Source organism: Labeo rohita, chromosome 17, assembly GCF_022985175.1.
Source record: "Labeo rohita strain BAU-BD-2019 chromosome 17, IGBB_LRoh.1.0, whole genome shotgun sequence".
NCBI classification, from domain to species: Eukaryota; Metazoa; Chordata; class Actinopteri; order Cypriniformes; family Cyprinidae; genus Labeo; species Labeo rohita.
The window spans coordinates 11,703,786-11,718,087 of NC_066885.1; the positions used below are offsets into that span (position 1 = coordinate 11,703,786).

Sequence of the window (14,302 nt, forward strand, 5' to 3'; positions counted from 1 at the left end):
TAGCCAGCTAGCAATTTGCATCTAATCCTGGCAATACAAGATTTGGCCACCATTGAGCTGACGAAGACACCCATCAGCAGAGCACAAGCTTTGTTTCTGTCATGTGTGGCACTGTGAATAATCTCCCAAGGCCTAAACATTACAAAGTCTCATTCAAGAACCTGCCTCAGCCTCAAACACAAAAGATTACAGCTGCATTAATGCTTCTTTAAGCTCCAGGCCGGAATTGATTTATGTAGGACGCCGTGTGCCGTCAATTGGTTAACAGATTTTCATGACAGCGTAGGCTCATCAGAAAATTTCAACGACTGGCTGTACACAGGCGTAATGGGAGAGGGAGAGATTGAGTGCTCTGGTGATCAGAGATCGGCCTTGTTTCACACACTTCCTGTTTTATTGATTAAAATGATTTGTGTGGCTCAAAATGGACATTAAAAATCTTTAATTGTGTCTTTATTCAGTTACTGAATTGTTACCCAAGAGCGTCTTACATAAGAACACTCTCTGATGTATGAATCCATACTTATATTAATGTTTTATAGCATGTATCCAGTGTGTATTTATTTCTGGGCCTCTATTATCAAGTTACAGTATTCACAGTTCCCACATAAGCAGCATATACAGTTGAAGTCAAAAGTTTACATTCACCTTGCAGAATCTGCAAAATCTTATTTTACCGAAATAAGAGGGATCATACAAAATGCATGTTATTTTTTATGTAGTACTGACCTGAATACGATTTTTAAAGGGGTCATCGGATGCAAAGTTCACTTTTACATGTTGTTTGAACATTAATGTGCGTTGGCAGTGTATGTACACATTTACCCTATAATGATAAAAATCCATGCAGTGGTTTTTAATTAATCTGTAAAAATAATATCCCCTTTTTCAAATCGAGCCATTCTCAGATGCCTGTCGGTGTGGCGTCACACCGACAGAGGCCGCTCCCGTGATAGTTGATTGACATGAGCGTCTTACCTCAGACCCACCTTACATCAGCTGTAACAGTCCGACCTCCATTGTTTCGATGCCGGAGCAGGCATGTAAGCTAGACAAGAATACCTCCGACTGAGCGATTGAGGTGTTGTGTTGCTGGATGTAATAATGAACGTAGTGGTTGTCATTTACTCCCGACATCTGAGCCGCTGAAGATGCAGTGGATTACATTTGTTTGTGAAGGGAATGCGCCTCCCGATCTACATAAATGCGTCTATGTTGTGCAAATCATTCGTGATCCTGCTTCACCTACAGCAGAACTGAGTATAAGGGTTTTTTTATGAATCTCTGCAATCACCTTTTCTAATAATGTGCTAGTTAGCAAGTTTACTGGCTAAAGTAAACAGGCTCGTCACTCCACAGAGAGAAGAGAGGGGCGGGGCGAGCAGAGCTCATTTGCATTTAAAGGAGCAATCCATTAGAATGGGTTGATTTTTGCAGAGCTCATTTTGACAAGGTAAAAATGGTGTTGTTTTACACTACCATTGAGAATTTTTAACCAAAGTATATTATATTATAAGTGTATTATAGGGTCTTAATTTGCATTAAGAGCCTAAGGAATAATATCAACTTGTGGAAAATGGGCATCCAATGACCCCTTTAACATAAAAGATGTTTACATATAGTCCACAAGAGAACCCCGTGCAAAAGTTTACACACACTTCATTTTTAATACGATGTTGTTCTTCAAAAATATCCTTTAGGTCCCACAAATTCTTTGGTGTTTCAGCATTTTTTGTACATTTGAACCCTTTCCTGTATGACTGTATGATTTTGAGATCCATCTTTTCACACTGAGAACAACTGAGAGACTCATTTGCAACTATTACAAAAGGTTTGAATGCTCACTGATGCTTCAGAAGGAAAACCGATGCATTAAGAGATATGTATTTTTTTTCTTATTTTGCCTAAATATCATGTTTTTTTCATTTAGTGCTGCCCTTCAGAAGCTACAGAAGATTTACATGCTCCCCAGAAGACAAAATAAGTTAAACTTACCCTGATCTTCAAATTCAGAAAGTTTTCACCCCCAGATCTTAATGCATTGTTTTTCCTTTCTGAAACATCAGTAAACATTTGAACCTTCTGTAATAGTTGCATATGAGTCCCTCAGTTGTCCTCAGTGGATCTCAGAATCATACAGTCATTGTTGGAAAGGGTTCAAACACAAAAAAACTGAAAAACCAAAGAAACTGTGGGATCTGAAATATTTTTCTGAAGAACAGCGGGCAGTTTAACTATTCAGGACAAACAAGGGACTATAACTACAGCTATAACTAAACAAAAAACACTATGAATTTCTCTTATGGACTATATGTAAACGTCTTTTACGTGAAATATCTTATTCAGGTCAGTACTAAATAAAAAATAATATGCATTTTGTATGATCCCTCTTATTTTGGTAAAATAATTAACATTTTGCAGATTCTGCAAGGTGTATGTCAACTTTTGACCTTAACAAGATGAAATTTTGGAACTGAGTTTATTTTTGTTGCGTACAGCATGCTGATATATTTGTAAATCACCATGAAACTTAATAGCAGTACAGTCTTTTTAAACACGTTTATTGGCTTTATGTAAGCTATTCAGTCAAATTGACTGATTCCTTGTTCTTCCATGTAAGATCTTTAGGACAATTTGGGATTTGGGTTCCATTCCATTTAGACTTAATTATCATTTTGGATGTAAATGTGGTCCGCCCACTCATGTAAATTAGATTTCACAACAATTAAGTTCTCAGTGGCCAATTCCCAATCACATTTTATAATTTATGGATGTTATTAAAAGGAATTCTCATTGTAGTAACCCAGAAATCACTCTAGCTTGTGTTAAAAAGTCATAGTTATGCTGCTGCTTGACTTATGTGCTGGTCATGTTCACAGTGTGAAACAGACTTTGTAGTGTGTGACTTGGAAATAGCCTGAAGGATATCATTTGCAGTATCTTCCTGTTTTAATATCTTCCTGTATTAAAGGGGATATAACAAAATTAAAATCTCACAACACGATAATATTGCGATATAAAGTCCACGCTACAATATTTATTGCGGTATTTTAAAAAAAAAAACAAATGAAGAACTGGGAAAAAAATGTTCTCTTAGGGAAAAAAATGGGAAAATTGTGTGCATTTTAAAATTAAATTATTCTATCTAATACACTTTGAGAGTTCAACATATGAGCTCCAGCCCATATTCCTAATTACGATTTCTTGAAGTCAGAAACAGTCAGTGAATTCACTTGTACCTGAACTTTAAAGTGGACTCAACCCCCTTTTTAGTTGTGATATACTGTCTCAGTCTAAATTACATTCACACTCTTGTCTTAGGAAGCCTGACAAATTAGAATATAATAATAATAACAACAACAGTGAGAGTAATAGCCATATATTGTAAAACAACTGCACTTTAAAATATCACGTCACTACTAGAGCAAGCTCCTGATTGGTTAACGCGGCGCGAATATTAGCCAAAGTTCAGTTTTTCCAACTTGCGCAAATCACACGTTACGCGCGTCAAATGCCCGAAACGTTCAATTCGCGCCGCAGGATGTCTGTCGTGTCTTTGCATTGACTTAACATGTAAATCGCTTGCACTTAACGCTTCTTTCGCGTCTGGTGTGAACGCACCTTAAGAAGTTTAAATATTTTTTAAAAATACACTTTTTGCCTGAAAGACCTATCGTTTCATAGACAGTTTTCCTATCGCAATACCATGATTTTGATAATATCATTACGTCCCTAGTAGTTATGCAAGGCTTCGTTTGTAGTAAATGTAGTTTGTAGTAAACAGACCAGGCAGTTGACATTAAAATAACAAAAAACAACAACAACAACAAAAAAAAAACAATGTTTTTTAATTGGTGTTAATTGCTAATTGCTTTAGGTTTCACATGTCTTTAAACCCTACGGACTCTTTAGCCATTTACTATTAAAAAAGCTTTACTGCATCCACAATATTTACTTCTCTCTCTCGTACGCAAATGTGGTGACGAATGCGGAAACGCAGAGGAGAGAGCAAAATAATACACCAATCACGAAATTGAAGTACAAAACGAGGATTTGTAAAGATAAATGTCAAAGGATTTTGATGAAAACCAAGAGGAGACTGATTTTCCTGTGCTGTAAACAAAACTTGGTTCACACGAAGTAGCATATTTTTACCAGAGCTTACGTCATACACCAGTCTCTAGTGAACGCACGTATGACAGTTAGTGGAAGCTAGAGACTGTGGTTTATAAAGCTGTAAATATGGATTTTCTCTTATACAAATGCATCAATTCACTTCAGAAAGCCTTTATTAACTCCCCGGAGTCATGTGGAATACTCTTTATGATGGAAGGATGCACTTAATTTTGCTTCAAAATCTCAAACACCCATTCACTGTCATTATAAAGCTTGGAAGAGACAGGACATTTTTATTATAACTCCAATCGTATTTGTCTGAAAGAAGAAAGTCATATGCACCTAGGACGGCTTGAGGGTGAATGGGGGAAGTTTCAATTTTGGGCGTACTGTCCCTTTAAACAAGTTTTATTTCATCTAGTTGCAAAAGAAAAATAATTTCTCCTTTTTAATTAATTTAATGATGTACAGAACTAAAATAAATGAACTGAGATTAGACACAAAAACTAATAAAATAACAAAAACACTAAAATTTCAAATTCTAAATATTTATAAAATATTATATTATTGTCTCAAATAACGTTTACTTGGATTAAATCCAGAACATTCTCTCTGAATCCCATCATGAAAAAAGTAATGCAGTGTCTTCACTGCAATAGAAGGAGCCCTTACCACTTTGATTCTGTCTAAATGAGACAAGATGTCCTTTCATGTTGGGAGTACATCATCTCTGGTGGTCAAAACAACCCAATTAAGCCTTTGATTAAAACTAGCTTGGACACTAAAGAGAAATTGTTTTTTACGAAAGAAAAACCTTCAGCGTATCTCTGCATTTTTCTCTCATGGAAACCCTAATGAGCAGATCCTGCCTTGCATACCCATGAGCACTAATTGGCTGAAGAACTGAAAGAAACACCTGTTGGTCATGGCAGGTCACGGCCATCAGAGGCCAAACTCACAGCACACTCACTCAAACAGACACGAACTCCACAGGAGGTCTCATGTGCTTCTGCACTCTTGCCCTTTCAGGGTGGGTTCTACTGTGAAGGTAATCACAAAATAAAGGTGTTACCTGACTTCATAACTTTATGTATAGCATTGTTGTCAGAAGGCCTCATATGTGCTTTGATCTAATCCGAACGTAATTTATAATTCCCTCTTTCTGAACAAACAATGTGCGAGTGTGCCGGCAGATCAATTTGAATTTCAAGCGCAGAACTGTATTCAGATTCAATCTCAGACATCTCTGAGATCACGTTTCAGAAAACTTTAAAGTCTTGCCAATGATGCATCCTTATTGGATGTCTTTACTGGGGAGCCAGCACTACTGCGCTCTGTGTTACGCTTTGATGTTTTTGCCGCATGGGGTATGTAGAACAGGGTGGAAATGAAAGCCCTGCGCATCACTCAATTCGCCCCTCAGTCTTCGGTTTTAATCCCAATTGCTTCCAAACAATATAGTATCTGCTGGAGTTAAAAGGGAAAAGGAATTTTCCCAGCATGGAAAGCCACTGCAAAAAAAAGTGTAGTCTTGCAGCGTATTAGGTTTTTCTGCCCTTTTAGTTTTAAATAATTAAATTCAAATGTATTATTTATTTATGTTAATTATGTTTAAGTGTAGCATGTTTTGGTGGGGCTGCACGCATTTAATATTTAAAAATTTAGTGTCTTCCAGTCAAAAGTTTTTAACAGTAAGATTTTTGCTGAAAAAGAAGTCTCTTCTGCTCATCAAGCCTGCATTTATTTGATCCAAAGTACAGCAAAAACAGTAAAATTTTAATATATTTTTATTATTTAAAATAACTGATTTCTATTTAAATATATATTTAAAATGTAATTTATTTCTGTGATTTTAAAGATATTTAGCATTGTTACTCCAGTCACACGATCCTTCAGAAATCATTCTAATATTCTGATTTGCTGCTCAAAAAACATTATTATTGTTATTATGTAGAAAACAGCGGAGTAGATTTTTTTTTTTTTTTTTTTTTTTTTCAGGTTTTTTTGAAGTTCAGGAAAGCATTAATCTGAAACAGAAATCGTTTGTAACATTATAAATGTCTTTATTATCACTTCTGATCAATTTAAAGCATCCTTGCTAAATAAAAGTATTAATTTCTATAATTTCTTTTGCAAAAATAAATAAATAAATAAATAAATAAAAATATACTGACTCCACGTATTTGAAAAGCTTTTTGTTTCAGATAAATTCTGATCTTTGGATCACTAACACTAAACACTGAGTAATGATGCAAAAAAATTTTTGCTTTGATCACAGGAATAAGTTACATTTTAAAATATATTCAAATAGAAAACAGTTATTTTAAAAAGTAAAAATATTGCTGTTTTTTGCTGTATCTTTGATGTATGTCTTTGAATTATCTGTAATCAGGGGATTTTCTTAGCCATTTTGCCAGTGATTTAATAAAAATTTACCAACCATAAATATGTGCATTATTTCATTAAAAACAGACAGAATTAATTTCATTTACTGTATGTCGTATTAATAGTATTGATTCTTCTTATTACTATTTTATATAACAACAGTACAATTGTGATACTATTGTATTTATTTTTTTTATTTCCTTTTAAATATTAAACCACAAAACTTTTATTTTGACCGAAACCTCTATTATCAGGAATGGCTTATGTGAAAAGATCATAGTGCTTCAAGTGCATTAGATTACATATTTATATGATTAATAGGCAGTGTTTCAATAATTAGACTGAACTATATTGCATTCTTAGCTATTGTTAGAATAAAAGAGATAAATATAAAAAAGTTACCTACCAACTGGCAAGTTTCATATATTCACCAACACTGATTTTTACTGGTATTTGCTGCTTGACGAGTGTTCATTTTAGGCCCTGTATGCGTTAATTGTGATTTAATGCAAGAGAATCCATTAAAATGTTTAACTGTTTGAGAATCATGATTCTTTTTAACTGGCAGAGGGTCTTTGCAAAGATAGATTATTTCAGATTCTGGGTGACATCTGAAGATGTTTTCACCTGCCAGGTGTTTGTGGCGTCTGCACACTTTTAATTGGGTGTCTGAGGGCATTGTTTCTCATTGTGTTGCAGTTCTAATGTTATTGGACTGACATGTTTCCATGATCTGGTCAATAGACTTCTGCAAGAAATTCAGAAAAACAAGCTTTCATAATTTCCCCTGCTAATGGCTAATTCAGGAAAGGAAAAATTTGCATCTTTCTGCTTTGTGTTTCCCTTAGCAGAGAGTGAGTGGGGTGTGCTGGCGAAGAACAGACGGACCCAACCCTAGAGAACCTTTTCCGCTGCGGTGAGTTTAGAGTGCTTTGAATTATCGGTTATAATAAAAAATATGGCAAATTCATTATTACTTATTAGATTACCATCACAAAAAGAGTTGTAAACAACGTTTTTTGGAAAAAAAAAAAAAAAAGTTAGATCTACATCTTGTCTAACTTTGTGAATGTTAAAGAAAAAAAAATCTAAAAAATCTTTTCCTGTTACAAAATAACTTATCAGATCCATACTCAAGATTTTTCATGCACCACCGGATATTGAACATTTTTAACTTTAGAGCTTGGAATTCAGATTATAGCTATTTGAATATCAGTAGTTGTTGTTCTTCTTTTTTGCATCATGCCTGCCTCTACCTTTCCCAGAATTCCTTGTTATTCCCAAAAGATCTGAATATGGAAGCTTGTGACTTGTTTCTGGTATGTTTGCCCGCTGAGGGCGAACAAAGGATATCTGAAAAAGCAGCAATGCAAGGTTTGCACCAACCAACCAGTTTAATTGGAACTAAGTAACAAAGCTACCTTTGCCGAAGGTGAATGCTGAATCTTAATTAAATCTCCTGGCTGCAGCTGGGCTTTAATTTATCATAATATAAAGAGATCACATCCACTGGACAAGGCCATTGCCTATGAAATCATAATGTAATGCATAACTGCGTGCGCATTTTACATATGAAATTATTTATATATTTGTTTTCATCACTGAATGTAATTTAAAGAATTCAATAGAGCAGGTTTATTCTTAGCACAATGTGTGCTGGCAAAAGAAAGGTGAGAGATTTGCTCCATAGAGGTCAAAACTAAATACGTTTTTGCAAACTCTAATTTAAATGCTCGTCTGCATATCTTAAACTCATTACTTACACTATCAGTCAAAGGTTTGTTTAATTTTTAAGATTTTTAAGATTTTAAGATTTTTAATGTTTTTGTTTTTAAAGAAGTCACTTCTGTTCACTTAGCCTTTATTTGATCCTAATTTTTAAATATATTTACTATTTAAATAGTAAATGTTTTCTATATGAATATATTTTAATATGTAATTTATTTCTGTGATGTTAAAGCTGAATTTTTAGCATCATTACTCCAGTCATGTGATCCTTCAGAAATCATTCTAATATTCTGATTAGCTGCTCAAAAATCATTTATTATTATTATTATTAACATGTATTTTTTCAGGTTTCTTTAATTAATAGACAGGCTCAGAAGAAATAGTAATAATTTCATTCCAAAAAATAAATAAATAAATAAATAAATAATTATACTGACTCCAAGCTTTTGAATGGTATAGTGTATAATGTTACAAAAGCTTTTTATTTCAGATAAATGCTGATCTTTGGATCTTTCTATTCATCAAAGAATCCTGAAAAAATGTACTCAACTGTTTTAAATATTGCTAATAATAATAATAATAATAATAAAAAAATGTTTCTTGTACAGCAAATCAGCATATTCTAATGATTTCTGAAGGATCATGTAACGCTAAAGACTGGAATAATGATGCTGAAAATTCAGGTTTGATCACAGGAATAAATTATACTTTAAAATATATTCAAATATAAAACAGTTCTTTTAAATAGTAAAAATATTTCCCAATATTACTGCTTTTGCTGTACTTTGGATCAACTGAAGAGAGTTCTTTAAAAAACATTAAAAATCTTAAATCTTAAATACAGTATTATTAGGGATGTCAGTTTAACTATTAAATTCAATAACGTCATTGAGATTAACCATAAAAAGTTTAAAATTGATCGATCAATGCATTTAATCATGCCGAACATACTTGTATTGCAATAAGGAATTGTCCTATTATTTAACATAAAATAACAAGTTTGCTGTACATTATTTCTTTGCATATCCTTTAGAATTAGCAGGCTTTAAAAACACAAGAGCCAGTAGATATTGTAATCTTGCTGATTGCATATTGTTTCCTGTGAAGTATATCTTGAGGGACAGATAAAATAACTATTTGGGCCATTAATTATCAGTATTGTTTAGTGATTTGAATCATTTCATTAGTCTTAACAACACACTCAAGACAGCACAAGATACCTCTCAACCCTATTCCAAAGGCATCATGGTTTCTTAGCTAAATTATGTGGGCCCTCAGCACACGCATCTGTATTCTGTCTGCCGCGCTGCCCTTGTGATTGTATTTCACTTGCTGCAGGTAGAACTGCATCTCCAAGTCCCTTGACAAGAGCACAGACAAGCATCAATGATTCGTACCGAGTCCCCGTGGAATACAAGGAGACTATTTCTCTAAATCTCTTTTTGGTTCATTTGGAGAGTTTGCTGCACTCGTCTGTAGAGGTCTTCATGCAACTCTGTAGTGCGATGATCCCCATTAAGAGAAACAGCCCAGGAGGCACTCGAGGATAAGAGGGTGCTTCAGAATTTGATGCCACTTCTCTAAGGTAAGTGACCACACTGTCGAGACTCAGCATTTAAATGAGACTGAAGTCTTGATAGCCCAGCTCAATTTGGCCTCAGCCAGACACAACATATCTGAATGCAGACAGTCAAGTTGTTTGATAAGGTTTACTGTGTGTTGAGTGCAAATGCATTGTCAAGGCTTTACTGCATCACATTGTCTAAAGACAAGGTCCATCCCCTGCGTTAGGACAGCGATCATTAGCTGGCGTCCTCGGTGCATTATGTACCATCACGTCAATTGAGCTGCAAAGTCTCACGATAATTATCTTTATACAGCTTAATTTTTCTTTGACGCCAGACTAGTATAGAACACATCTACATACACTACATTGCCAAAAAGTATGTGAACACTCCTGAGCACCAAATCAGCATATTAGAATGGCTGATGAAAATTCAGCATTGTCATCACAAGAATACAGTTTGTTAATATATATATATTTAAAGGGAATCCCATGTATTAAGACTTGTATGGCTTAATATAATGTAAATGCTGTTTCTTACTGAAATATGCTGTAGAAAACTTGTGAAAGATTTACGTCATTTAAAAATCTACACTTTTTATACATAATTTTGGACTATGGGGGGTGCCATTATTTCGATAACGTCAAATGGTTGTACTCGTTGAGTTACTGGCACTACCTGTTTCTATGTTTACCACAACACAACTCGGAAAATAAATACTGATATGACGCCACATTGTGTGGCTTTTGGTTGTGATTTTCAGTCGAAGGGCAACAAAACAAGCAGTGTCTTCACTGCTTTCCTAGCGTTATGAAGAGGAGAAAAGAAAGGAAAGATGACTGTGGATGAATAAAACTTCACAAAGACCTGCGTTGTTGTTTTCTCCACTTTAGCCCTGATGCCTTTGAGGCTTTTAGTAGACCACAGCTACTGAAAGAGCTTATAAACAGCAGAGAAAAGAAACTAGATGCCATCCTGGCAGGATGTAAACATGCCGAGGCTTGCCATGGCGCCACAGTCACTGAAGGAGTTTCTCAGCACGGATTTCACTCAATATCCGATGGCATTTAGACACCTTGTGGGGAAAAATTGATGGTACAGCATTTTGGTTTAAGCTCTTTCAGTAGCTGTGATCATTGTATCAGTATTTTATTTTCTGAGATGCGTTGTGGAAAAATTAGCATTAGGTAGCGCCAGTAGCTGACCAAGTGAAATCATTTCACGTCATTTCCCGCACCCACAGTAATTAACAGCACACCCGACAGCAGCATTTATTAAATCCGTACCCAACCAAGATGTTCATGTCTTTCTTTCTTCAGCCATAAAGAAATTGTTTTTTGAGGGAAACATTTCAGGATTTTTCTCCTTATAATGGACTGGTATGGTGCCCTGATTTTGAACTTCCAAAATGCAGTTTAAATGCGGCTTCAGATGATCCCAAATGCGGTTGTAAACGATCCCAGCCGAGGAAGAAGGGTCATCTAGCAAAACGATCAGTTATTTTCATAAAAATAATATAGTTTATATACTTTTTAATGTTAAACGCTCATCTTGTCTCACTGCGGCTGAACTGTGTTTTTCTGGTTCATGACAGTTATGGTATGTCGAAAAACTCCCATCTCATGTTCTCCCTCAACTTCAAATTCATCTTCTTTGCATGGTCAACTTTGCATAGACTGGGTCGGCACTTCTGCACACAAGAAAATACGATTGGAGTTTTTCGACAAATCCTAACTGTCTTGAGGCAGAATACGCAGAATTCAGGCAGAGCAAGCCAAGACGAGCGTTTGAGATTAAAATGTATTTAAATTGTATATTTTTTTATGAAAATAACCAATCGTTTCGCTAGAGAAGACCCTTCTTCCTCGGCTGGCATTGTTTACAACTGCATTTGGGATCGTTTGAAGCCGCATTTAAACTGCATTTTGGAAGTTCAAAATCGGGGCACCATAGCAGTCCATTATATGGAGAAAAATCCTGAAACGTTTAACTCAAAAAACATAATTTCTTTACAGTTGAAGAAAGAAAGACATGAACATCTTGGATGACAAGGGGTGAGTACATTATCTGTAAATTTTTGTTCTGGAAGTGGACTTCTCAGTGGTACACAGATAATGTACTCACCCCCTTGTCATCCAAGATGTTCATGTCTTTCTTTCTTCAGTTGTAAAGAAATTATGTTTCTTGAGGAAAACATTTCAGGATTTTTCTCCATATAGTGGACTTCAATGGTGCCCCCAAGTTTGAACTTCCAAAATGCAGTTTAAATGCGGCTTCAGAGGGCTTTCAAATTATCCCAGCCAAGAAAGAAGGGTCTTATCTAGCGAAACGATTGGTTATTTTCTAAACAAATTGACGGTTTATATACTTTTTAACCTCAAGCGCTCATCTTGTCTATTTTCTGCGATGCGCATGCATAGTATGTCGAAAAACTCCCATCTCATTTTCTTCTCCAACTTAAAAATCGTCCTACATCACTGTTTTACCTTTTTTTGTTTTCCTCAAAAAAAAAAAAAAAAAAAAAAAAATCTTATTGAGGAAAGAACAAATAAAATAGTTATTTTAAATTGTACTTCTTTCAAAAAACATCAAATATATATCTATATATATATATATATATATATATATATATATATATATAGGTTTCATCTTATTTTGTGATTTTTTTTTTTCAGTCTACTTTTTACAAGTTCTGAAGGTCCAGTCGTACTTTGTCCACTTCTAGTTTCTCAGGCTCCTGTGCATTATGTATAAAATGCTCTGAGTGCAAAGCCCATATAATGTCTGTATTCTCCATAGGCATGACGAACCTGTGGAGCTGCTGACTTTAATGGACTGTGAATACGAGGACAGTCTCACAATGGAGGAGGGATATGGGTTAATCTAAGCTCTGAGCTGGCAGTCACCTGCCATTTACTCTGGCGAGACACTTCCATCCATTTCTCGCCATTTGCAACAAATCAATTTCGGTCGTCAGAGCAGAACCTTCTCCAGCAGTGGTCTGTACCCCATTACTCCACTGCGCTTAGGCCACGGAAAGACGTAGTACAATCTTCTACTTGAAATGGAGCTATTGTTCAGATGGGATATAGGGTATAAGATGTCTTAAGGCACAGATGTGTTCGGCTGAAGTTGCATAATGTACACTGCAGTATTTTTAAGGATGTCGTAGTTTAAACTCTTATCATGCCAGGTTAGTATTTATAGTGGATGTTTATTTGGTAAATCATCCGCTTGATCTCCTAATCCTGCTGACCATCTGAATAGGATTTGAGAAACACTGGCATTCCAGTATCAAGGCTACGTGTCTAAAAATGAACGAGCAACTCATCCTGCCTCCACAAGGTGTGTTATGATATATCAGCGTTTCGGAGTTATCAACTTAGGGCTGGCCCCTACGTCTTGTTTATCGATTCTCCGGCTGCTGAATTAAGTGCTCCATAAATCTAAGAGCCTCTCCCCTGCAGATTCATCTGAGAGGGATCTAGAGAAAAGCCAGGGTATGTGCTATTATAACTCACCCTAGAAATCCTTCTTTGTGGATGTATTATATATTTATTTTCTAATTATAAAAGTAGAAGACCCAGGAGACAAAAGAAATGTGTGTTTAATGATAGGTAATGGCCAACTGCTTCAAAGAAAATACTATTTCTCTCCTTTTTCCATGGGAATTTTTTAACCTTTAGGTAAAATGCGGGTGTTGGTGATTGTCTCCTAGCTTCAGGGTGATGTACAAACTGGGCCCTAATTACACATGGCTTGTTTCAATTAGCTTTTGGCTGACATCACTGTTCTCAAGTTTGAATTCGTATAGGTCTGGATTGCGATTAAATAAGTAAACTGAGACAAAGATAGGTAATTACTGATAATTAATTATATTATTTATTACAATTACCTATAAAAAGATTGATAATACAAATACATTCCACACACAGCAAACACACACACTTTAACCTTCAAGTTGTGCTACAGTCAAAGAGGAATTTATTTTTCTTGAAAATGCTAGTTTTCCTTTTGGAACTGATTGATCATAGGCCTCAAAGACATCAACTTATAACTTATAAACACTGCCTGAATCATCCACAATTTATTTATTTATTTATTTATTTTTCCACATAAAAGCTGAGGTGCAGAAGCTAAAATCCAATGATTTAATCTTGAATCCAATTTGTGATAATATACAGGTAGAATGAGAGGTTTATAAGCAATTTTCAAAAGGCCAGTTTTGACCGGGAGCACCAAATTAAAGGGTTATTTCTAGTGGTGTCAAAATTAGCGTGTCCACGCAGGCGATTAATTTTTTTCATTTTAACGAGTTAAAAGTATTTAACGCAGGGGCGGTGCTAGGTTTGGCCACCCCACCCACAACACTAAAGAATTGCGTTTATTTAGACGCAGAACGTAATAACGAGCACATCAAACGGGAGACTTTTCAGGCGCGCGCTCCAGCGTCACCTCAGCAACAGGAAATTGTACCGGTGACGATCAGAGCTTTAATAGAACATCAG

General features: G+C 35.3%; 1 long non-coding RNA gene across 2 annotated transcripts in view; it reads left to right on the forward strand.

Annotated features, from left to right (window-relative positions):
• LOC127179787 (uncharacterized) overlaps window positions 1-14,302 on the forward strand; it is a 53,476-nt gene that overhangs the window by 14,862 nt on the left and 24,312 nt on the right. For both annotated transcript variants that reach the window (XR_007829555.1, XR_007829554.1), the window contains exons 3-4: window positions 7,350-7,417; window positions 9,568-9,814. This is a non-coding gene — a long non-coding RNA (uncharacterized LOC127179787). The remainder of the gene's footprint in view (window positions 1-7,349; window positions 7,418-9,567; window positions 9,815-14,302) is intronic.